This window comes from Lolium perenne, chromosome 4, assembly GCF_019359855.2.
Source record: "Lolium perenne isolate Kyuss_39 chromosome 4, Kyuss_2.0, whole genome shotgun sequence".
Taxonomy (NCBI): Eukaryota; Viridiplantae; Streptophyta; class Magnoliopsida; order Poales; family Poaceae; genus Lolium; species Lolium perenne.
The window spans coordinates 26,982,974-27,007,876 of record NC_067247.2 but is presented as its reverse complement, the minus strand read 5'-3'; the positions used below and the strand labels follow the sequence as shown (position 1 = coordinate 27,007,876).

Genomic DNA, 24,903 nt, shown 5'->3' with positions numbered 1-24,903 from the left:
TTTTTCCAAAATTTCGTCATAGCATAAGGCGCACGATGCGGTGTATACGTTTTCTCCCAAAACTACCCTTCGATATTATTTATATCGCCTTAAACATCGGAAGTGGAGCAGTAAATTGTGTGGTTGTCATTGGCCTTCCACGACGCATGCGGGAAGCCGAGCCAAAAAATCCGGAAAGGAGCACAATAGATGCTTCATAAACAAACAGATGATAGAAGCAAAGTTTCTTGACAAGCAAATACGTACAAATAATTAACTAGGCATGGATCTTTGGAGAAGTCGTCAGTAATTGCCTGGCTTCGTCAGCCACGGATTATCACTCTTCGGGCTCTGCTGATCACTCATCTCCGTCATCCACGGATCATCACTCTTCTGCTCATCACCAGTCCACGACTTCCTCAGGTTCTGCCAATAATCACTACTCTTCGGCGCATCACTACTCTCCAGCCACTGCTCATCATTCATCTTCCTCCGCTTGCCATGAGGGGGACTTGTCTGCTGGGTGTTGTCGCTGGAAGCTGGTGCCTTCAAGCTTGCTAGTTCAGCCTGCACGCTTGCAAGTTCAGCATTTAACCTTGCTATTTCAGCTGCAGCATTTTTCTGTGCACGTTCAACTTCGATCTCTGCTTTATTGCATTTGTCACACAAATGTCCCCTCAGCGTGTCTTCCTTCTTGCAACCGGGGCAAAAGACAAGGTAACGCAGGAAGAACCATATCTTAACGTAGAGCTGGTAGCTCACGTAAGCATCTTTAGCTGCATACTCCAGGTTTAAATCAGACAACGGCCGCTCTTCCCAGTAATCGTGCCTCTCTGGAGGGAATTTGTCCTTCATCTGGCTGTACGACTCGTCGATGATGCTAGTTGCAAGACTAGCCATTCCATCCCTCATTAATTTTCCTCTCTCGTTGAGACCTTTGACGTTGACAAATTCCTGGATATCGATCCAGTTCTCCCTAGGAATTATAATCTTCTCGTAATATAACTTTATAAAATCTGCTCTCTTGTCAACGGTGCAGAACACAATTCCTTGATTTTGAAGGAATGAGCGCAGCGCCGGACATTCCCCGTTGGTCCTGAAAGCAAAAATTTATTACTTGCGAGATCAACACTTGAATAAAATTTGGGACTACGAAGCTAGTCTATATGCAATCTCATAGCTTGAATATAAAATTTGAAACTACATAAGTTTAGTAAGTTCATGATCAACAGTCTGAAAATTATCTAGTCATAATTCATTTGGTACTAATAGAATGCATGAACAACACTTTTATGAAATGTGTAAGTGCAATTGTTTAGTCATTGAAATTTCATTTTGCATCATATACTTTTGAAACTAACAAAAGTCTATTAAATGCAAGATCAAGACTCCGAAAATTTGCTTGTGATAATTAATTTAGTATAATGAAATCCAGTACATGCTAGATGAGCATATGGATAGATTCAATTTGATGCAAAAATTTAGTACTTGCGAGATCAATACTTGAATAAAATTTGGGAATACGAATGTTTAGTCTATGCAATCTCATAACTTGAATAAAATTGACATAAGTTTAGTAAGTGCATGATCAAGAGTCTGAAAATTATCTAGTCATGATCCATTTGATACTAAAAGAATGCATGACCAACACTTTTATGAAATGTGTAAGTGCAATTTTTTTGTCATTGAAATATCATTTTGCATCATTAATTTTGAAACTAACAAAAGTCTATCAAATGCAAGATCAGGACTCCGGAAATTTGCTTTGTGATAATTAATTTGGTATAATGAAATCCAGTAAATGCTAGATGAGCATATGGATAGATTCAATCTGCAAGATCAGGATACCATGCTTTGTGGCTTTTGTTACACAAAACACAGAAACAAAACTAGTTTTGCAGCTAGCACGGTTTGTAACTTGATGTTGCACGAATTCCCAGTTAGAAAACACAGAAATATGACTCGGTCTGAAACTAAATTCACAATTCAACATCATATAGCTAAATACACGGTTCATTAACACAAGAATTATGGATAATCCCCTCTCCACAATTTCTTTCAATAAAATGCACTATCCCATATTCTTGAAACTGCCTTGCGAATTATGGTGCATGTGAGTTGCAATTTTCTCTCAAACAGAGAAAACAGAGCACTCGAGATTAACTAAAACAGATCAAGATTAACTAAAACAGAGCACTCGAGGGTGACTTGGTTCATGCACTAGCGATTACCTAAAATCTGAGCAACATTAACTAAATCAGAGCAAGATTAAGTAAATCAGAGCAAGATTAAGGTCTACAAACCAAGAATAGTGGCAGACGAGGACGTGGTTCCTCATGGACAGTTGAACGACGGCGAGGTAGTTGTCTTCTTCGTGGTTGGGGTCCTCCGGAGTGTACTCGAGATCCAATCCTACAAATTTGTTCTCTTCTTCTTCCGCATACCACTGCGCGTACATCTTCAGGTACTTGCTCATCGTCTCCTCCTCGTTTGTGTAGACAACATCGATCTCCTTGCCGCCATGGACGGTGAAGGTCCTGATCTGAGTAAAGGCCTGCATGGCTGACGGCGGAGGAGGCAGAAGCGGTTGCGGAACAGAGGAAGAGGAAGAAGAAGCGTCCATGGCGCGGAGGAGGCAGAAGCGGAGGAGGAGGGATTTTCGTCTAGTGGGGTGGAACCGGCAAGAAGCGGAGAGAAATGAGTGGGAGGAGGAGTCGAACCGTCAAGAAGCGGAGAGGCGGAGGAGGGTTTTTCGTCTGTGAATTTCTGATTTATTAAAATTAGTAAAATCCGCGAATGAGGGTTCCATTTTACCTGCTGGCCCCTAATCCACATAAAATTACCGGAAATGGCCCAACCGAGTGGTATCTACTGCTAGATGGCCCCACACGTCAGTGGGTGCCATTTTGCCCCACCCACCCCAAAATGTCCTCTACCAAAAGCAACTTTCTCCCCTGTCTCACTCTCTCTCTCCCAACCCAGCCGCCACTGCCGCCTCTTACATGAATAATATGGGGTAGACCACGGTGAGTTGCACCCAGACACCCCAAATATAGGGTTTTAGGCCAAAACATGCACTTTTGGGGCAAATCAAGTGGCTGGGGATGCCAGGGTGAGGCCACACTTGGCACATGGGTGCCCCAATGCATGCCCCACACTGCCACCCTTGGAATTTACATGAATAATATGGGGTAGACCATGGTGAGTTGCATCCAGACACCCCAAATATAGGGTTTTAGGCCAAAACATGCACTTTTGGGGCAAATCAAGTGGCTGTGGATGCCAGGGTGAGGCCACACTTGGCACATGGGTGCACCAATGCATGCCCCACACTGCCACCCTTGGAATTTACATGAATAATATGGGGTAGACCATGGTGAGTTGCACCCAGACACCGCAAATATAGGGTTTTAGGCCAAAACATGCACTTTTGGGGCAAATCAAGTGGCTGGGGATGCCAGGGTGAGGCCACACTTGGCACATGGGTGCACCAATGCATGCCCCACACTGCCACCCTTGGAATTTACATGAATAATATGGGGTAGACAATGGTGAGTTGCACCCAGACACCCCAAATATAGGATTTTAGGCCAAAACATGCACTTTTGGGGCAAATCAAGTGGCTGGGGATGCCAGGGTGAGGCCACACTTGGCACATGGGTGCACCAATGCATGCCCCAAACTGCTACCCTTGGAATTTACATGAATAATATGGGGTAGACCATGGTGAGTTGCACCCAGACACCCCAAATATAGGGTTTTAGGCCAAAACATGCACTTTTGGGGCAAATCAAGTGTCTGGGGATGCCAGGGTGAGGCCACACTTGGCACATGGGTGCACCATTGCATGCCCCACACTGCCACCCTTGGAATTTACATGAATAATATGGGGTAGACCATGGTGAGTTGCACCCAGACACCCCAAATATAGGGTTTTAGGCCAAAACATGCACTTTTGGGGCAAATCAATTGGCTGGGGATGCCAGGGTGAGGCCACACTTGGCACATGGGTGCACCAATGCATGCCCCACACTGCCACCCTTGGAATTTACATGAATAATATGGGGTAGTGCATGGTGAGTTGCACCCAGACACCCCAAATATAAGGTTTTAGGCCAAAACATGCACTTTTGGGGCAAATCAAGTGGCTGGGGATGCCAGGGTGAGGCCACACTTGGCACATGGGTGCACCATTACATGCCCCACACTGGCACCCTTGGAATTTACATGAATAATATGGGGTAGACCATGGTGAGTTGCACCCAGACACCCCAAATATAGGGTTTTAGGCCAAAACATGCACTTTTGGGGCAAATCAAGTGGCTGGGGATGCCAGCGTGAGGCCACACTTGGCACATGGGTGCACCAATGCATGCCCCACACTGCCACCCTTGGAATTTACATGAATAATATGGGGTAGACCATGGTGAGTTGCACCCAGACACCCCAAATATAGGGTTTTAGGCCAAAACATGCACTTTTGGGGCAAATCAAGTGGTGGGGATGCCGGGGTGAGGCCACACTTGGCACATGGGTGCACCAATGCATGCCCCACACTGCCACCCTTGGAATTTACATGAATAATATGGGGTAGACCATGGTGAGTTGCACCCAGACACCCCAAATATAGGGTTTTAGGCCAAAACATGCACTTTTGGGGCAAATCAAGTGGCTGGGGACGCCAGGGTGAGGCCACACTTGGCACATGGGTGCACCAATGCATGCCCCACACTGCCACCCTTGGAATTTACATGAATAATATGGGGTAGACCATGGTGAGTTGCACCCAGACACCCCAAATATAGGGTTTTAGGCCAAAACATGCACTTTTGGGCAAATCAAGTGGCTGGGGATGCCAGGGTGAGACCACACTTGGCACATGGGTGCACCAATGCATGCCCCACACTGCCACCCTTGGAATTTACATGAATAATATGGGGTAGACCATGGTGAGTTGCACCCAGACACCCCAAATATAGGGTTTTAGGCCAAAACACGCACTTTTGGGGCAAATCAAGTGGCTGGGGATGCAAGGGTGAGGCCACACTTGGCACATGGGTGCACCAATGCATGCCCCACACTGCTACCCTAGGAATTTACATGAATAATATGGGGTATACCATGGTGAGTTGCACCCAGACACCCCAAATATAGGGTTTTAGACACTACTAGGAAAAGCCTTATAGCAGCACACCTTACCGCCGGCGAGTATGGATAGAAGATGCCGGCGGTAATGCCTTACAGGGGTGCCTAACTCTACCGCCGGCGAGTTTGAATGGAGGTCGCCGGGGGTGCGTGGGTTACCGCCGGCATGTAGGGCACGAAGGTGCCGGCGATATGATGGGCTGCGGGGTCCCCGTTGGGCCTGGACTTACCGCCGGCGGTTTGGGCACAAAGCGCCGGGGGTAGAAGGCTCTACCGCCGGCAAACCCGAATAGACGATGCCGGGGGTAATGAGTCGCAGGGTGGGCCACCCAGCGGCCACCCATCTTGCTCTTACCGCCGGCGGTTTAGCCCCAAAAGCGCCGGGGGTAATGCTCCCTACCGCTGGCAACTTCGTTCGTAGGCGCCGGCGTTAACCTGGGCCATGCCTTAAGACGACCAGCCACCTACCACCACCCTCACACACTCATATGTGATGGCAAATCAACCCAAGCACTTGTTAGCTCATTCCCCCACCCATTTTAGCTATTTCAACCAATAAAATATGATGTATTTGAGCAAATCATGCACTACCTAGCCCCTCTAGCATGATTTGCATAATCTAGATCTAGATCTATCTCCTCCCACCACCTTTTCCACTAGATCTAGCTAGATCTCTCCATTTCTTAGATCTCATCTCTCAAGCATTAAAGTCGACGTGTGGCGTCTCTCGGGTGCTTTTGGACGTCGCGTCAACTAATAGGTACATAAACTAAATGAGTGGAATGTTCATTTGTTGGCGAAAATTCGCGGTTATATCACTAGTACTAGTGGTGGCAAAAGGCGCGGTTCCATATATGTAAATGCATTGTTTTGCATTTGTTTACGCATGCAGGAACATTGAGTTGCCAATGTTTTGCCGGAATGTTGATTAACTTCCGTTCCGGCGAATTTTGGAACTCCAGCATGACAATATTTAGCAAAGGTCATGCCGAATTTTTTCCATGAAAACCGAGACGGTGGTGTAATCAATTATCTTGTCTTGTAGGCGGCGATGGTCATCGCGATGAGGGAAAGCGTCGTGGATAGATACGTGGAACGCGCGACGGCCGACATGTATCGAAAAAAGCGAAAGGATATAATGTGTCCTTGTCGAAGATGCAAGCTAGGATCGTTGTTTGACCCCTTCTCAGGCATAGTGAATCAACACCTGCTCAGGTATAGTTTCATGGAGGGGCATACTCAGTGGATGAGTGATGATGGAGATGATGATATCGATGGTGATGGAGATGATGATGGTGGAGATGATGATAACGAAGGTGATGGAGAGGATGCCCCACACGACAATGGAGACGAGGTTGAAGAGGATGGCGCACACGTTGATGGTGATCAAGAAGGCCAGGAAGAACATGCGGCCGACGAGGACATGAGTAGAAATACCCCGCTAACCGCGGCCGTGCAGGACCGTCATGTTCAAGAACTTCTTCTCAGCAACACATCGACCGACCCCAAAATCGCTGGTAGACGGAAGGCTAAGCTAGATCAACTCGAGGTAGACTCGAGAACTCCGTTGTACGATGCAGCTCGTGGGACGGAGGAGAGCCGTCTGAGATACGCTCTCGATATTATGGAGATGAAGGCAAAGCACAAATGGACGGACACAAGCGTGGACGAACTCTTCGGATACTTGAAGATCCACTTTCCTAAAGATAACACGTGTGCCGGTAGCCTACAGGAGGCCAAGAAAATCGTGTGCCCTCTCGATTTACCGCACCAGAAATACCACGCATGCATCAGTGACTGCGTAATATATCGGAACGAGCATGCCAATCTCGATACATGCCCACAGTGTGGCGAATCTCGATACAAGAGAGGGACAAGAAAATCTCCTCGAAAAGTTGTGTGGTACTTCCCGCTCACGCCCCGTCTGCAGCGGTACTTCGTGGACCCCAAGGAAGCAAAGCTCATGCGCTGGCACGCGGAAAGAAAGGAGGCGGTGATGCGTGATGTAGAACGGGTTGAAAACCCAGTGCTAACACACCCTTCGGATGCAAGCCAGTGGAAAACATTAGACGATGAGTATTACGAAGAATTCGGGAAAGAACCAAGGAACATCAGGTTGGGTGCGAGCACCGACGGACTCAATCCGTTTGGGAACCAAAGCAGCAAGCACAGCACCTGGCCCGTGTTTGTATGGATGTACAACCTCCCTCCATGGCTATGCCTGAAGAAGAAGTACATACACATGAGTATGCTAATCCAAGGGCCGACGCAGCCAGGGAGCGATATCAACCTGTATCTGGAGCTATTGAAGGAGGAGCTAGTCACTCTGTGGGAGGAAGGGACAGAAACTTGGGACGCCTACGGACAAGAAACTTTCCGTATGAAAGCCGCACTGTTGACGATGGTGCAGGACTATCTTGGATACGGATATATCGCGTGCCAGGTGTGCCACGGACACAAGGCATGTGTGAGGTGCATGGAAAAGACGCCATTTTTACAGCTGGGTAAGGATCCCGGGTCTTCAAAAACCGTCTACATGAGGCATCGAATGTGGCTTCCCAAGAATGACCCGTGGAGGAAGCGTGGAGACCTGTTCAATGGGAAGGATGAGGTCGAGGGACCTCCACCTAGGCGAAGCGGCGAAGAGATAGATACTCTGTTGAAAAACTGGAAAGACTGCCCTCCGGCGGGTAAGATAAAGATCCAGAAGCGGAAGAAAGGAGACGAGAGAAAGAAAAAGGAACCCGGGCCGCTCTTGGGGGTATGGAAAAGGAGGTCCGTGTTTTGGGACTTGCCGTACTGGAAGATCCTCGGTACGCCTCATAGCCTTGATGTCATGCATATCATGAAGAACGTGTGCGAGAGCTTGCTTGGCACTGTGCTCAACATGCCGGAGAGGACCAAAGACGGGTCGAAAGCAAGACACGACCTGATGGCCCTTGATATCAGAAAAGAGCTTCATTTCGCCCAGGTTGACCAGGAAACCGAGGTGGAGGAGACGGATGGTCGCAAACGCAAAAGGGTGGCCAAGCAGCGCGAAACTCCTCGCCCCTCCTGCTTCACTCTAAATCCCGATGAGCTCGAACAATTCTTCAAGTGCCTACTAGAAGTCAAATTTCCCCTAGGCTACGCGGGGCTGATACGCAGATGGCTGGACCCGACGAAAAAAATCTTCAGCGGGATGAAGTCTCATGACTGTCATGTCATGATGACGCAGATACTTCCGGTTGCTATCCGAGGGATAATGGAACCGCACGTTCGTGCGACGCTGATCGACCTGTAACGTCTTCGACGTCATCACTCGAAAGTCGATAACCGTCAAGAAACTCGGGAGGCTGCAGGAAGAGATCGTCACCATCCTATGCGAGATGGAGATGTACTTCCCGCCCGCATTCTTTGACATCATGGTCCATCTGCTGGTGCATATAGTGGACGATATCGAGGATCTTGGGCCCGCGTTCCTTCACAACATGATGGCGTTAGAAAGAATGAACGGCTTCATCAAAGGATACGTTCGTAACAGGGCACATCCGGATGGAAGCATCGTCCAGGGCTTTCTCACCGAGGAGTGCATCTCTTTCTGCAAGAATTATTTAAACGAGGACGACCCACGTCCGGTTGGATTGCCCGCCAACAAGCACCTCGGCAGATTCGAGGGAGTAGGCCACAATGCTGGCAAGAGGGAACTCGACGCGGATCAAGATGATAGGAGAACAGACTTTAACAGGGCCCACTTAGTAGCACTACAGCACATGAACGAGGTAGAGCCTTGGGTGGATCAGCACATAAACATGATCAAGAGCAGGGCTGACAAGCCGATGACGGAACAAGAGGTATTTAGAGCGCACAACTCCTCTTTCGCGAGCTGGTTCAAAGACCAGATTGATGCCAATCCCCCACCAATGGCAAGCGTCGTAGGCAAAATGATATTGGCCTTGTCTTGTGGGCCCGCCCCAACCCCATGACTTATCAGAAATACGACATCAATGGTTACACATTCTCTACAGAGGAGAGAGACAACAGAAGCGACTATCAGAACTCGGGTGTGACGATGGAATCGTACACGGGTGAAGAGAAGAAAAGGTACTACGGAAGGATCGAGGAAATCTGGGAGCTAGACTACGTCGGGGAGAAGCTACCTATGTTTCGTGTCAGATGGGCTACGGACGTCACAAAAGAAGATGCGTATGTCACCACCATGCGACTGCCCCCCAAATCCAAGACCAAGAACCCCACCGCGCAAAATGAGCCTTGGGTATTGGCTAAGCACGTCGAGCAATGCTTCTTCATAGCTGACCCGTCAAGGCCCAGCCGTGTTGTCGTAAGGAGAGGAAAAAGGGCCCTCGTCGGAATGGATGGAGTTGCCGACGAGCAAGACTTCGACGGCCTCGTCGGAGACCCAATGATGGAAGAACCCGATGAAGACGATAGAACCTACACACTAAGAAGAAGAAGGACGACGCTACCTAGGTCAAGTGTTCCTTCGTACACAAGGAGTCGCGACGATACCGGTGGGGTCACAAGGACCAAGCGGAAGGGACTTTGAAGTCATTTGTGTATTTATAATAATTATCTCTCGAACAACCATTTGTCCTTCTCAAGTGTATCCTAAATTTATGTCTTGGTTTTTTATCGGATATCCTCGAAAGGACTTTGAAGTCATTCAAGAATTAAAATCATCAATTTATGTCTCGCAATTTATCCTTCATTGCTTTATTTTATCGGATGTTGCCAAAGGACTTTACAATTTATCTAAATAACTAGAAACAATAAAAAAAGGTCTTAATAAAAGAAAAAAAAGTTGCCAAAGAACTTTACAATTTATCTAAATAACTAGAAACAATAAAAAAAGGTCTTAAGAAAAGAAAAAAAAGGGTGCCTTTTTTGCACCCACAGGGATTCGAACCCTGGGTGCTTCGGCTGTGCAGAAGCGACTGGAACCACTGCGCTAGCGAATCGGTTTTGTATAACTAACAGGGTTTACGGAATTAATACGGTGTCACCTGTTACCCCCGGCGAATTGGTCGATTTCGCCGGTGGTAAATGCACTTGGGCCCACCTGTTAGTGGCTCAAACTTTACCGCCGGCGGTTTCGCAAAACGCCGGGGGTACGCGTTCTAGGACTTAGGCGTTTGGCCGTCGTTCCCCACGCGCGCAGTCGATCCCCAACCTGCTCCTGCCGCTCCTTCGCTCCTTGACCTAAACCGCCGCCGCCGTCGATCCCCGGCCACCTCCCCCTCCGCCGCCCCGCCGCCCCCACCCAAGCCCGCCCCGCCGCCGAGCCGCACGGCGCTCGACCACTCCATCGCGTTCGACCCGGCCAACAAGGTCAGCGTCTCCCACGCGCTCGGGTCGGGCGGGTGCCGGGTCAAGTACTCCTACGCGCACGGCGCCGGCCGGCTCACCACCCTCGAGCCCACCTTCGACACCGCCAAGAACGCCTGGGAGTTCGCCGTCGCCAGGAGGTTCGACGGCGGGGACGCCGTCAGGGGCACCTACCAGGCCTCCACCAAGCAGCTCGGGCTAGAGTGGACCAGGACCTCCAGCATCGGCGGATCATTCAAGGTAACTATCACGGGATCCGTCCATCTATCCTATTGCTTATCTGTGCTAGTATGCTATTGCTTATCACAGGATCGGTGGAGCGAGCGAGGCGTTTGGACAGTTAGCTGAAAATGTGTGCATTTTCGTGCTGTTAACTGAAAGTGTACTGCATTTTGCTAGTGTTCACTAAAATTGCAGCGTGTTTTGATATGTACAATTGCTATATGCCTCTGATCCGAACAATAGTATTTGAAGTGTAAGAATGGCTGCTAAATGAACCCTGATTTGTTGAAGAATCAAATAGTGTTATTTCTTATTGTCTTGAACAACTATAAATGGAAGTTTCCATTCTCTGTAAAGAAAAAAAAATTGCTACTCCCCTATTTTGGAAGCCCTGGTCACATAGGTAAGAGATAATTAGAGATAATCTGGAAAGGATATTATTGGTGTATACTATTTATATATACTGTTAATCATCTCATTTGCTGTTAAGTGCCTTTGTTCCCTGGAACTACCTTACATTTTGAAATTTTGACTGTTGAAATCACTAAGTACTCTGTCATTTCCTTTTGATGGTGGTAGACCTGAGCCTGATGTGGTGGTGGTAGACCTGAGCCTGATGTGGTAGACCTGAGCCTGAAAAGTTGTGTGAAATATCTCTGCAGGTACACATTGAGTGTCCATGTTTCGCCGGAATGTCGATTAACTTCCGTTCCGGCGAATTTCGGGCACTCCGGCATGACCATTTTTAGCAAAGGTCATGCCGAATTTTCGCATGGCATTATTGTCTTGCTTCTAGATTGGCAGTGCACTAATGAATTTAGTATAGCTAGGTTCTTTGGTTTTGTCAAATTAAAAATAGGTCAATTACATCTGGTGCTCATGTGCTCTAGGTCTCTGGTGCTCATGTGCTCTAGGTCTTAGGTTTCAAATCACCGGACATGAGATTTTGTTATTTAGAGTGTTGGCAGCGGAGGATTTATTGGATGCATAAACTGATTTGCACTATTGCTATGTAGTATTTACTGAGGGGGTTTTGTTATTTACTGTGTGTTGCATAAACAGAGTATGAAGAGAAACAAAATAGCCTGCCAATTCCAAACAGTAATTAAATTGAAACCATATTCCCAGTTCAAAAATTTATGTATTTCCAGTTCTGATGCTTCCAGACATATGTACAACATCTGATGGAGGCTGTGCTATATTATGGGCCATGTTATAAAGGTAGAGGCAAGGATGCTCTAGTTGGGAAATGTTTTTGTGCAACTGTGTGGACATTCTCATGACGACGTTATTGTTCACTGGTTGTATTTGGTTCTGTTTGGTCAGTTCAATTTCTAGGAGGATTAGTTAATTTGGTTTGGAATGTACTGATGACATGGTCAGTTCAATTCCTACTTCAGATGTTGCTACTGCCTTTTGGAATCTTTTATGATGACATGGCCTTTACTAGCATGTGTTGGATTTCAGCTTCATGGATAATTGTTAGTTTGGTTTCTGCTGTTTTGCGAGCTTACTCTGGCTCAAACACTTACAGTAGTACTTACTATACTTTTGATGCTATTGTTCTCTAGCTAGCGATGTCGTCTTCTGCAGACCCCAACGAAGACGTTGACGGGTCTTCTCAGCGGAAGTTGGATGAGCACTACAGGCTCATGGTCTCGGATCAGCTGGAGGAACTTCCAGGCAGCGATGACGAGTCCTCGGAGGAGGAGGATGCTGAGATGGACAACGATGGTGAGGATGAGAGGGCCGCTGCCGACGAGACCACCGACAGTGGCGTTGCCGGGGGTAGCTCGGATACTACTACCGAGGCCAAGAGGAAACGTAAGCAGCGGCGCCCAAACAGGGTCGGCACCACTCGCGACATAATCACCGCGGTGGACGCCAAGACCGGTATTCCTACTGAGCCCAATCACGTGGCGAAGGGGTACGGCCTCCAACTGGGAGCAATCCTTCGGGACATCGTCGACATCAACGAGACGAAACTCCGAACCAAGAAGAAGCAGCATCTGCAGGCCCAACTCCTTGCGCGGCTGCACGCACGGTATGAGTTCCCTGTGGAATACAGGAACGAGGATCCCAAGGATAACATCGTGAACAGACGAGCCCTCTCTAAGTTCTCCAAGAACCTCAGCGGTTATAAAACCATGCTGAGGGGGATGCTTGGTGACAATGAGACTTGGGAAGAGATCCAGCGCCACTTCCCGCGGATGACGCTGGAGCAGTATAATAAATTCTTGGAAAACGAGGAGCTCGAGTACACCAAACGACAATCGACCTGGGGGAAGGAGCTGGCGGATAAGAACATCGGTCACCATAATCTCGGTTGCCGTGGCTTCGAAGGCAAGCAGCCGGTATGGGACAAGGAGGACCAGGCCTACATAAATGCTGGCCTCGAGCCCCCTTTTGCCAAGTACAAAGACCCACTCTTCAGGGCATATCTCAGGTCCCGATACCATAGAGAATTGGCTGGGAAACGTGTCACGAAACCTGATGTGGTGGTGGGAGTTGAGTTGGTCGCCGACGCGAAGGTGATGGCACTAGAGAAAGCAGTGGTAAGCAATTTACCAGCTTATTAATTTGATACTGCTCACCAAGTCCATTACATTCTAAAATTGTTCATGTTACTTCTGGCAGTTGACGGAACAAGCAGCCGCCGAATCAGCTGGCTCCTCGTCCCAGACGTCGACTGGCAAAGTCCCGTGGGACACGCCTTTTATCAGGGGTCTGAACACCGTGAAGGCGCGGCCGCTTTTGGACAAGCCCCACCGTGTCCCCGGCGCCGGAGGAGGTCGCAAGCTTGCCGACTATGGCTTGGACGTGCCCGCAAGCACTAGGGAGTCGCGGCAGGCGCAGAAGGACCGGGAGCACGAGGCTCTTCTGAAAAAGGTGGCCGACTTGGAAACAACCATGGAGCAACACGTCAGTGCCGAGGTTCAGCAACGCGTCACTGCCGAGGTTGCTAGCAAGGTCGATGACGCGCTGGCCAACAGGGTCAATGAAATCATCCCTGATCTTGTGCTGTCGATGAAGAATTACTTCGACGCCGGCGGTAAGGGACCGATGCCGGTTATCAGCCTAGGCGCCAGCAACTCGGACAACCGGCCTCCAACTAGACACGCTCAATGCACACCCAACTTGGTGACTCCACCCGCCGGCAATGTCGGCGCTAGAGAGGATTCGCCGGACCTGGGGGGCCCCAGTACTAGCCCCTCAGTCACCTGCACGCCTGGCCTCGGTCCTTCAACGCGGGCCGAGCTTGACGCCCTCACGGTAATTAATTTAGTCTCTCAAGCTCTACAAATTAGTTACTTTATCGTCGCCCCTCTCTGACCTACACATGTTTTCACAGGCGAACGCGACTCCTTGCACCTTGCTACTGAATGTGGACAACAAGTTGAAGGCTGTAGCGAGCGGCAGTGTCATCCTGCCAACATAGCGGATTTTCCACTTCGCCAGGATGGATGATAGCGTGAGCCGGGTTCGCGTGAACCGGTCGTTACCGGGATGCCAAGACCTCCATCCTCCTTATCATCCCCCGGAAACGGAAACCCCGCTCACTCTCGGGGACCTCAAGAATCACATCCTTCTATGGCCGAAAGCCCTAATTCGGCTGAACACCGCCTCAGGTTCGGAGGCAAGCTATGGCATGGTCACTCCTCAGGATGCAACGGATGCCCCGAGCCAAGCCAAGGTCCCAGCTCCAACGACTGCTTTGACGGCAGGCAAAGGCAGGGCCAGTGCTCCACCGGCTTATGATCAATTTGAGCCCGATAGTCAGCCCGATAGTCCGCACGAGAGTTAGCACGACAAGGCGTTGGACATCGATCAAGCTCCCATTGATACGTTCATTGCCGAGCTCGACGCCGACGCGGTTTCTCCTTACAAGCCACCCGCCGGTCATATCCTAAAGAAGAAGTTGTTCCTTTCACAAGAAACGCCCGAGCAGGAGGACACTACCGCCTTCACCGCTCCGCCCCGAGTTGGGCTTACCCCGAGGACACTCCTTGGTGCGACCACGGAAGGTATGAAACAAAACGCCGCTCCCAGTTGCAGTAAGAAGAAGGGCAGGAAGCGGAAGAAGTCGGGAGATGTTGCGGCAAGCAAGATAGTGGTTAATGACAAGTTGCCGACCCCATGGAGGAAGTTGCATCACTTAGGCGAGCCGATGCTGCCGGCACACTATGTCAACAAGTTGACGCCGGATATGAGGAGCGTGCATGATGCTATTCTAACAAAGGAGAAGCTACTTCTTCAAGATAGAAATCCATCGTACCCGATTTTGATCGCCAAGGTGCCCACTGGCTTTGGCTTTGTCAACACATACCCTGCGGACTTGATATTCATTCGGTACGAAGACATCTTCAGGCTCTTGCACATGCAACAGCTAGACCGAAGCTTGGTCCGCCTCATATCGCTCAGCATGGCGCACGATATCGCCATGGAGAACACAATGCACATCGCTATCATGGACCCCTACTACATGACTCCAACTGTCGCCCAGACCGAACAAGCGTTTCTCGCCAACTATATCAAGAATTTCTTGGTGTTAAACAAGGATAAGAATTGCTTTGTCATACCATATTTCCGCGAGTAAGTATTTGGTTACTAAAGTACCCTATATTACATTCTTTCATGAATTTCCTTAATAGCTGAGTATGATGGTTTATTTCCATTTTGCGCAGTTTCAAGTATTGCACCCTCCTCCTCTTTCACCCATATCATTCCCATGTCACTTATCTCGACTCCGGGCTTGATAAGGAGAAAGACTTCACCGACCTTAAGTCTACACTTGATAAAGCCCTCAGCGGCTTCATAGCTGAGGTTGGCGTCAACAAACTCAGGCATGAGAAGAAAGTTAAGGGTTGCCATGTGTGCAACCACATAACCAAGTTCCCCTGCCTAAAGCAATCGGTGGATGACAATGGGATGGAGGCATGGTTTGCCATCCTACAGATGAGGGCGGTTGTAAGGTCTCAGAACGATCTCTTGTTGCCATCTGCTCTGCAGGGGAAGTTCGTGAACATGGCGGACACCACCGATGAAAACGTGAGAGGCGACTTCCGTGCCATCCAGCGGACCATTTGCACAATACTCTGGAGGGATGTCATCATCAATGGTGGCTTGTTCAACTATGCCTCCGCACTTTCTAATTCCGAGATAGAAGGCCGATTAGAAGATGGATGTGACGAGAGAACATTCAACACGCTCGAGGGCATCCGTCCCTTCCCGCCGAAGTAGACTTGAGTCAAAAACTTTTGTGTCCTGCAAATGTTAGTCATAAATTACATAAGTATTTTTTATGTTTGTTCTTTTGCACACCTATATGTTATATCTCTCTCTATGGATGTACTAACAACTTACATTTCTTTGTTGTGTGTTTGCATAGATGACGTACTATGTCGTCTACCACGGCAGGGTTCCTGGAGTCTACGAGGACTGGGAAGACTGTAGGAGGCAGGTCCACCGTTTCAGCGGCAACAGCTACAAGGGGTACACCACTTTGGAGGAGGCGGAAACTCGATACGCCAACTTTCGAGCGGGACAGAGGAGGGAGATGTGGAGGACCCCTTTCATCGTGATGATGCTTGCCGCCACCGTCTCTCTAGTTTATTATGTCATTGTTGTTTAGCTAGGTCATCGACACTGGACTTATATGTATTTCTGTAACATGTGCTACTTCGAGTCGTGATGTTATGGTCAACTATCTACTATCTAAACTTGTCTTATTAATGCATGCATGTTGTGAACATTTGGGACTTTCTATATAACTGTGTATCTGGCTGTATTTCTAGTAATATCTGTGTTATACTTTGATGTGTGTATTCTTGTGTATGTACTGTGTATTCTGGTCTGTATTCTGGTGTGTATTCTGGTGTATATACATTACTTTTCGAGTTTTATTTTTTTAATCCTGTGATCAATACCACCGGCGCTCCTAAACTATACCTCTGGCGAAATTGGAATCGCCAGCGGTGCAGCCAATTACCCCCGGCGAATTGGTAAGACACCGGTGCTACGCCAGTACCGCCGGCGATTTGAGAAAAGCATCGGGGATAATGACACTTACCACCGGCGATTTGGAAAACGCTGGCGGTAAGGGGTTACCACCGGCGAGGAGGTCGCCGGCGAACATGAAAACGCCGGCGGTAAGGGTTTCTGGGGCGCCGGCGGTAGTACATTTCCTAGTAGTGAAACATGCACTTTTGGGGCAAATCAAGTGGCTGGGGATGCAAGGGTGAGGCCACACTTGGCACATGGGTGCACCAATGCATGCCCCACACTGCCACCCTAGGAATTTACATGAATAATATGGGGTAGACCATGGTGAGTTGCACCCAGACACCCCAAATATAGGGTTTTAGGCCAAAACACGCACTTTTGGGGCAAATCAAGTGGCTGGGGATGCAAGGGTGAGGCCACACTTGGCACATGGGTGCACCAATGCATGCCCCACACTGCTACCCTAGGAATTTACATGAATAATATGGGGTAGACCATGGTGAGTTGCACCCAGACACCCCAAATATAGGGTTTTAGGCCAAAACATGCACTTTTGGGGCAAATCAAGTGGCTGGGGATGCAAGGGTGAGGCCACACTTGGCACATGGGTGCACCAATGCATGCCCCACACTGCCACCCTTGGAATTTACATGAATAATATGTGGTAGTCCATTGTGTGTTGCTGCGAGACACCCCAAATATAGGGTTTTAGGCCAAAACATGCACTTTTGGGGCAAATCAAGTGGCTGGGGATGCCAGGGTGAGGCCACACTTGGCATATGGTTTGGATAGCTAACAAGAGATAGTTTTTTCTGTTTATTTTTTTAGCACAAGGATTGTCGTGCACACAATTATTAACTTAATGCATATTTACATCATCTACTAGCAACAAAGTCACAATAAAAATAGAAATAGCTAATAAAACAAAACATTTAGTTGATAGCACACTCCTCCGCTAAAACATGAGAGAGGTCTGGAAAACAAAACGTCGACCGTCCATCTAAGTGCATCTAACGCTACGGTGCTGAACTGCATCCGTTGGATCGGTCTTCTAGAAGGAATCAACGGGCTATCCGCGAGAGCGACGATTTGGCGACGTGATTGGCTAGCGTTTTTTTTTCTTCCAGCGTCTGGCGGTTTGGCAGGAGACGTCGAAATATCCGTTGGGCTCTGGCTCGCGCGTCCACGCATGCCATCGTCGAATGAGCACGTCTAGGCCTGCCATGCATGCGCAGCGATCCACCACGTTGCGTGTGTTGCCATGCATGCGAGGTGCTCGCCTCGTGCATGCGCTCATTGCAGTCGTCGCTCCGTCGCAGAAACGCTGAAACGCTGAGACGCGGAGTGCAGATGTGTCGCATGGCAGTGGTAACAGCTCCACGCGCGGGCGTGTCGGTCGGTCGGGTTTTTCCATCATGCTAAAAAAGGTAGGGTTCACACGCGCAGTTCTGTATCCACGCGCCGAATTAATTGACACACTAAAAACCGTGCGCCGCTTTGGATGCCGTCCTGCTTTTCAATGTGCAGTTAGTGGATAACGAAACCAGCTCACAAGCCCCCTCACCTCACCCATCCACGCGACCACGCCTATTTAAAGCCACCATTGTGCTCACTCTTCCTCACACTCATTCAAATCCATCTCCCATCCCATCTAACGCGCGGCCTCCAAATCCAATACACGCCACATCTCAAGGGGATCGCCACAATGCAGTTCAACGGCCCTACGTTCCGCCGCCCTGCAACCGTGCCGGAGAGACAGTACCCGGCCGGAGTCGTCTGCGACAACCAGCTGCGCGTGTGGGCCATATCGAGGTGGAGGGACCCAACGGAGCTAGCTTCAGTGTTCCTCTCTGCCGGCTACCGCCACCTCCCTCCGGGCTCGCCACGCATGTTCGAGCTTGAGGAGTACTACGATGGCAACCCCGGCCACGTCATCGGCCTCTTCGTAACTTTCGCCAACAGGTTCAACGCTCACCGTCTGCTCGGGCAGGTGTTTTGGTGCGGGTGCGAGTTCATCGCATTCACCAACTACAACATCTTCACCAACTTCTACGCCATCTTCCCCAACCCGGGCAACATGCACTGCCTCCCCTACATCATGCCGGAGGACGACGAGTGATCCTTACAAGGAGGAGCCAAGGAGGATGATATGACGGCGTTGTCACTCTTGTTTTTCTAGTTTTTATGTGTTTTATTATCTAAGTCTTGTAAGGCAGCTATCGTGTCCCTGTCGTGCTAGTGGATGTGTTTTGTAAACATGCATGATCCTGTTAAGTAATGATGAACTGTGTTGGCCAGTTAATCGCAGAAAAATGCATGGTTAATCATGTGATCCACAAACTAAGTAAAAAACAAACAATGCAGTACAAATTTGTAGCAATATATCTTGCTGAGAGTACACTACTTATAAATCCTTTATTTCATATTACAAATTTAGTTCTTATAACCCAAGAGTACAATTACAATACCCAGAAGAATCGCTATAATCTGAAGCATTGACACAATTTCGTTCAGCTTCATTACAATTATTTTCTTCAGGTGCTTCATGTCCTTGTTTAGTGCATCTTGCTTCTGTAGTTCTCCATCTCCTCCGTTTTCTTCAACCACTTCTCCTTCTAGGGGAATCAGCATAGGTGAGTTTGGTGGAACAATACCCTTCTTCACGAGCAGATCTGCGTAATTTTCAATCCAATACCAGAAGTTGCATCCTCCTCTAACCAGCTAGAAATAACGAACATTAATCATACTTACAATTTTGGCATAAGTCCTGATGACAATCGACGGATATTGAATAACATTAAAAACATCTTACATTGTGATTATTGCACCTGACGAAATCGCTGGCGTTGGACGTTGTGGAGGCTGTTTTCCTCTCCACGACGCGCCACCGGTAGCTCGTGCACTTGATCATAGGGAGAGGACCATAACTTGGGTGCCAGATTATAGTGGCCGAGCTCGAGGAAGACATGACTTTGCCGGCGGCACGACGTTCGATCTAGAGTAGATGAAGTCGTAGGTAGAGGCGTTGAAGGGGAATTGTAGGGTTTCTACCTTGCTCTCGTTCTTAATAAAGCGTCCTTTACTTCTGGGCCTGGGCCGCACGGCTAATCTAATGGCCCATCTGTTAATGGTCAACGCACCGCGCGCGCAATTACCCCACGTCCTTCGTGCGATGAAGGAAACTACCATAACTTGACGCACGATAATCACGAAGATTGGCAGGGTAAGCTCGTCTTCCACATTTTTTAGGCGCCAGCACTCTCGCCCAACGCCGCCGCCATCCGTGAGATCTGACTACCGCCGCCTCCCTCCCCATCCCTTATCGGCGAGAAAGTGTCAACACCCGGATTTTTGAGTCCAGATGCCTATTATGCCGTACATCGCAATCCCAGGAATAATGTTTTTGCGAGACATAATAGTAAGTAGCATAGAGTCATCATTTATTACAACACATATTGTCTTACAACCATAGATCACATGATCCAATATTACACGAATATATTGTTCAACATCACAAATAGTAGCGGAAGCGAAGTAGTAGTGGACGATCTATTCCACAGGCAACGCTTGACGTTAGAAGACGATCCTAGTTATCGTAGACGTCCTGTTGTCCGTCATCCGGATACTGGTGCTCTCCTTCATAGTCTGGCATTTGAATAGCCAGGGCAAGCCATGAGTACTTTTAAAGTACTCGCAAACTAATTCTAAGATAAATACTCACTAAGTGTAAGGGGGTGCTAAGCTCTAGGTTTATTTGCATAAAGCCAAGTTTTAGTTTCATAAATCTTTGGTAAAGCCTAAATCATGTGCTAGACTAACTCAAGTGGGAACATTAGTGTCATTCCCACAACTCATTATGGATCACCATAATGTCACCTTTCAAACCACCATTCATTCCTAGAACCAAAACATTTTAAAGATAACGGAGATAGTATGGCCTTTCCAAGCGTCCGTAACCGTGGACACGGCTATTCGAATAGGTTTAACACTCTGCAGAGGTTGTACTCTTGTGCCACAACTTTTGATTACATCCGTCGAGGGTAACCTCGAATCATCGTAACACAGTACGCGGATCATCAATCGAAACCTTTCACTTATATATGCTAGTATGAGCACCTCTCCCCATGAGCTTGGCCTCCCGGTGGAAACCGCAGTCAACCCGGGAACTGCACAGGGCTTGGGCCGTATATTCACCTCATTTCAACATCAATCCACCAGTAACGGAGGCAGCCGCAGCGTAACCCCTATGATGTTTGTTCAGAGGGAACCCATACTAAAATACACAAGTTTCTAGTCAAGCCCTACCCATAATCAGGTATTGTGGGGGTACTTGTATAATTGGAAGGGTATCGCATTCAAACTCAATCATCTATTTTGTCAAAAATCACCATCTTCTCTTGGTCATATTCACCTTCAAAAATCTTTCACTTCAAACCATTCACAAATGTTCCCATCTAGAGTAGTCAATTTTAATTGCTTAGCACTAGCCACTATGTGAAAGGGGTGCTATCTAGCTTTATTTGCTTAGGCTAACTTTGATACTCTTGTTCTAATCTAGACAAGGGAATCAAAAATAAAAAGGGTACTTTGAAATAAATAAGCAAAAGCAATTGTAAGTAAAAAACATGGGATAGGTAATACATAAAAGTAAAGTGTGAGGGTGCCTTTGCTCTTGTAGAGCTAAGCACTTGTGTTTAGCAAGGGTTAGCTTGCCTTGAGCTGGGTAGTTATCGAAGTTCTCTTCTTCTTCCTGAGAGTAGCCCTCCTCTTCTTGGTATTCCTCGTTACTAGCGTCTATATACGAATACGAGGTATAAATACTAAACCAAGCTCACATGCTAAACTAGAGGCACTCAAAAATAGTTCACACATTAGTCCTATCATCAATCAAACATGGCATGGTGGATTATAGGATTGGTCTTTATTAGAAAGAAAATAATTTCCTCTCATTATTCCTATTTCTTAGATTTGATATGTAGGTCTTTAAAGGGTTCCATTTCTTTGTATTACTTAATATTAAGACTTAATCTCTCCATATAATAATAGGGTATGAAATATAGGTTGACCCCAAAGTCAACATTTCATATCTATTACATGTGAGTTCAATTTAATAGAAGTGTTACACTTCACATAGTTTTAAAAACTTAGCATTTAAATGAATTAAAATCTCTAAGTATAATTCTCAAGGGTTCATTAGCCTAAGTCATTCCCCCTGGTTATTAGTACTTAGGATCAAAATTTAAATGAGAGGTAATTCTCATATGGGTGTTGAGTTTGAATTCCACTTAAAAATGCTCTAGAAATGACTACATAGCCATTTTATTTGATCTAGTCCATGATCATACAAACAACAGGGCTATGTTATTGCATAATCAATTAGAGGACATCATTTGTGATTTATTAGAGTTGGAATTACTTCAAAATCTATTCTGGTCGATTTTTAAATAAAGTTTGCATGTGTAAAAGTCCCTGTCTTGTCTTTTTTGTCAAATTAAATCTATAACGAAAATGGAGATGGGGCCAGTGGCATTGGATGGGTAATTTTATGGGCTTTCCAACGGTATAAAACTTGCTAGATTTGGTTTGGTAGAATTTAAACTATTCAATTTTTACTAAACATTCAGCAGAGCAATTTGAATTAAAGAATAAACCAGATTTGAATTTTTGGGCTGGGCGGGAAAAGTAAATGGGCCGAAACGAAATTCGGCAGCACTTCGCAGCCCAACACGCGGCTAGCGCGCTCGGGCTGCGCTGACAGGGTGGGGGCCACCTGTCGGCGCCTATTTAAACGCCGAACCGGTATGTTCTATCTCGACCGTAGGATTAGAGGGAGGATCGACGGTGTGGGAACGTCGTCGTCCCCGGCGGGATTCCGACGAGGGCACGGCGGCAGCAGGGGGTCGGGGAGCCTACCAGGCCGATGCAGGACTCAGGCAGTATGCGCGGTGAAGGTGTAGTCGATGGGGAAGAGGTTGGGAGCAGCGGCGGCGCTTGGGGTGGCGCCAATCGTCGACGGTGAGCTGCGTCCCCGGCGGCTCCGATCTTGAAATTGCTCCTCCTCCGGCGGCAATCGATCAAGCTATGGTGGTGGGGAAGATCAGTGGTGAGAGGGGAGTCGAGTGGTGTGAGAGGAGCTTGCTGGGAGGGCCTCTATTTATAGCGGCGAGGTGTGCCGCGGGGTGCTGCAAGGGCGCGGCCATGGCGTGGCGTTTCCAGCGAGTGAAAGGGCAAGCGAAGGACGGGAGCGTGTAGGCCTTGTCCTGGCGATGCTCGAGGAGTAGCTGGCGCGGCAAAAGGGGGATGGGATCGCTCGGGCGCGTGCAATGTCCATCACTGGGCGCGCGGCATCATTTCGTCTCGGGCGCCGGCGACGGTGCAGGGGCAGGCACGGGCGTTCGTCTAGCTCGTAGAGGGTGCAGAGGCGGTGCTCGATGCGGTGCTAGGGATGCAGGGCGAGGACGGTGGCGTGCAAGTGGACGACGTCCTTGCGCGTCCAGGGCGTGATCACCACGCCGGCCGGCACGTCCCGGGCGCGTTTTGGACACGGGCGTTCTGGGCAGGGCCGTGCAATGGCGATCGATCCAGTGGTACGGGCGTGATCCTGGTGCTCCAGAGATGCTCAAGGACAAGAGGAAAGGTTGAGAGGGAGGCCAGAGAGAGGGATGCCCAAAGGTGGCCGGGGTACATGGCACGGCATAGTTTTAGGGTTTTTCTTCTTCCTCTTCTCACTTTAATCGACCAGGCCAGGCACTAGGGTGAAGCAGGGGTTGTAAGAGAGTGTGATGATCAAGAATTAAAGGGGTTTAGGGAAGAAACCAGGGTGTAAAAGGGTGGGTCTCAATTTGGAAAAGCTGCCTGCAAGGTGTTCGATCATATGGCCGCATGAACTTTTCTTTTGAATTTTGAAATTCTTTTTGGTGAATCTCATTTATATAAATATTGTGATGTATTGGTGGTGGTGGCACTCAATTTGGAATTGAATTGCAACTTTTCAAAATTTGGGGTGATCTTCTTTTCTCTCCCGGGTTCCCTCTTTGCCCTCTTTTTCTGGTCAACCTAGTCAACTTTAGGGAGGATGGTCAACACCAAAGTTGCTCACCTTGACATGGTCTTGGATGACCTGGCTTTAGTTGACCTTGCTTAGTTCAAGATTTGAGAAATACAGAGGGGTAAAGTGGTGAAGAAAATAATTTTGGGCTAAGTGACCATTATCACATGTATGAAGGAATCTTGATTTCTTTTGATTTGATTTTTGATCCAAAGATGCAAAAGTGTTAGTTTATCACATTGAAGCATTTTAGAAGTGATGGGGCAAGAAAACTTGGCCTTGGTTGAGGATTGGTTATTTTACATAGAGTGTAAGTGAGTGAGAGATGGGTTTTTCCCATTTTCTTTATTTCTCCTCAAATTTGGGTTTAGTGATCTTGCTTAGGGTTCACTTAGCAATACTTAGTCATACTAACACTCATCATGGCAATTGCACAAAAGAATATCACTCAAATGCATATATCTATATGTGGCACTATATGCATGGAAAAAGTTTTTGTTAATTGAAATTTTTGGGTTTGGGGAATTTCTCTTTCTTGTTTATTATTGTTGAAACTTGGGATGTTACAAACCCTTCCCCCTTACAAAAGATCTCGTCCCGAGATCTGAGAAAACTAGGTACTAAAGAGATCTGGGTACTCAGTCCTCATAAAGTCTTCTCTCTCCCAAGTGGCTTCTTCTTCGGTGTGGTTACTCCACTGGATCTTCAGAAACTTGATACTTCGAGTACGGGTGGTTCTGAAAGCTTCTTCCAAGATGCGAATAGGTACTTCGCGGTATGTCAGATCTGCGTTGATATCCACAGCTCGATGGTCGATGTTCTTGAAAACCTCGGTCTTCTCAGGTACTTCTAAACACTTCCGGAGTAGCGAGATGTGAAACACAGTGTGCACCGCTGACATTTCTTCCGGTAACTCCAGCTGATAGGATACTTCTCCTCGGCGACTCAGGACCTTGAAAGGTCCAACATATCGGGGTGCGAGCTTTCCTCGAAGTTGAAATCTCTGCATTCCCTTAAGAGGGGACACTTTGAGATATACGAAATCTCCGATCTCGAAGGTCATCTCTCGGCGTCTCTTGTCGGCGTAGCTCTTCTGTCTTGATTGGGCTGTCTTGAGGTACTCGCGGATCTTGTGAACCTTCTCTTCGGCTTCTCGGAGAATATCTGGTCCAAAGATTTGA

The 24,903-nt window shown here is 48.0% G+C and overlaps 1 long non-coding RNA gene across 1 annotated transcript; it reads left to right on the top strand.

Annotated features, from left to right (window-relative positions):
• The first annotated feature begins 15,798 nt into the window (after positions 1-15,798).
• Positions 15,799-16,486, top strand: LOC127348282 (uncharacterized). The gene is made up of 2 exons (XR_007879718.2): positions 15,799-15,944; positions 16,061-16,486. It is a non-coding gene; the product is annotated as an uncharacterized lncRNA (long non-coding RNA).
• Positions 16,487-24,903: the final 8,417 nt, after the last annotated feature.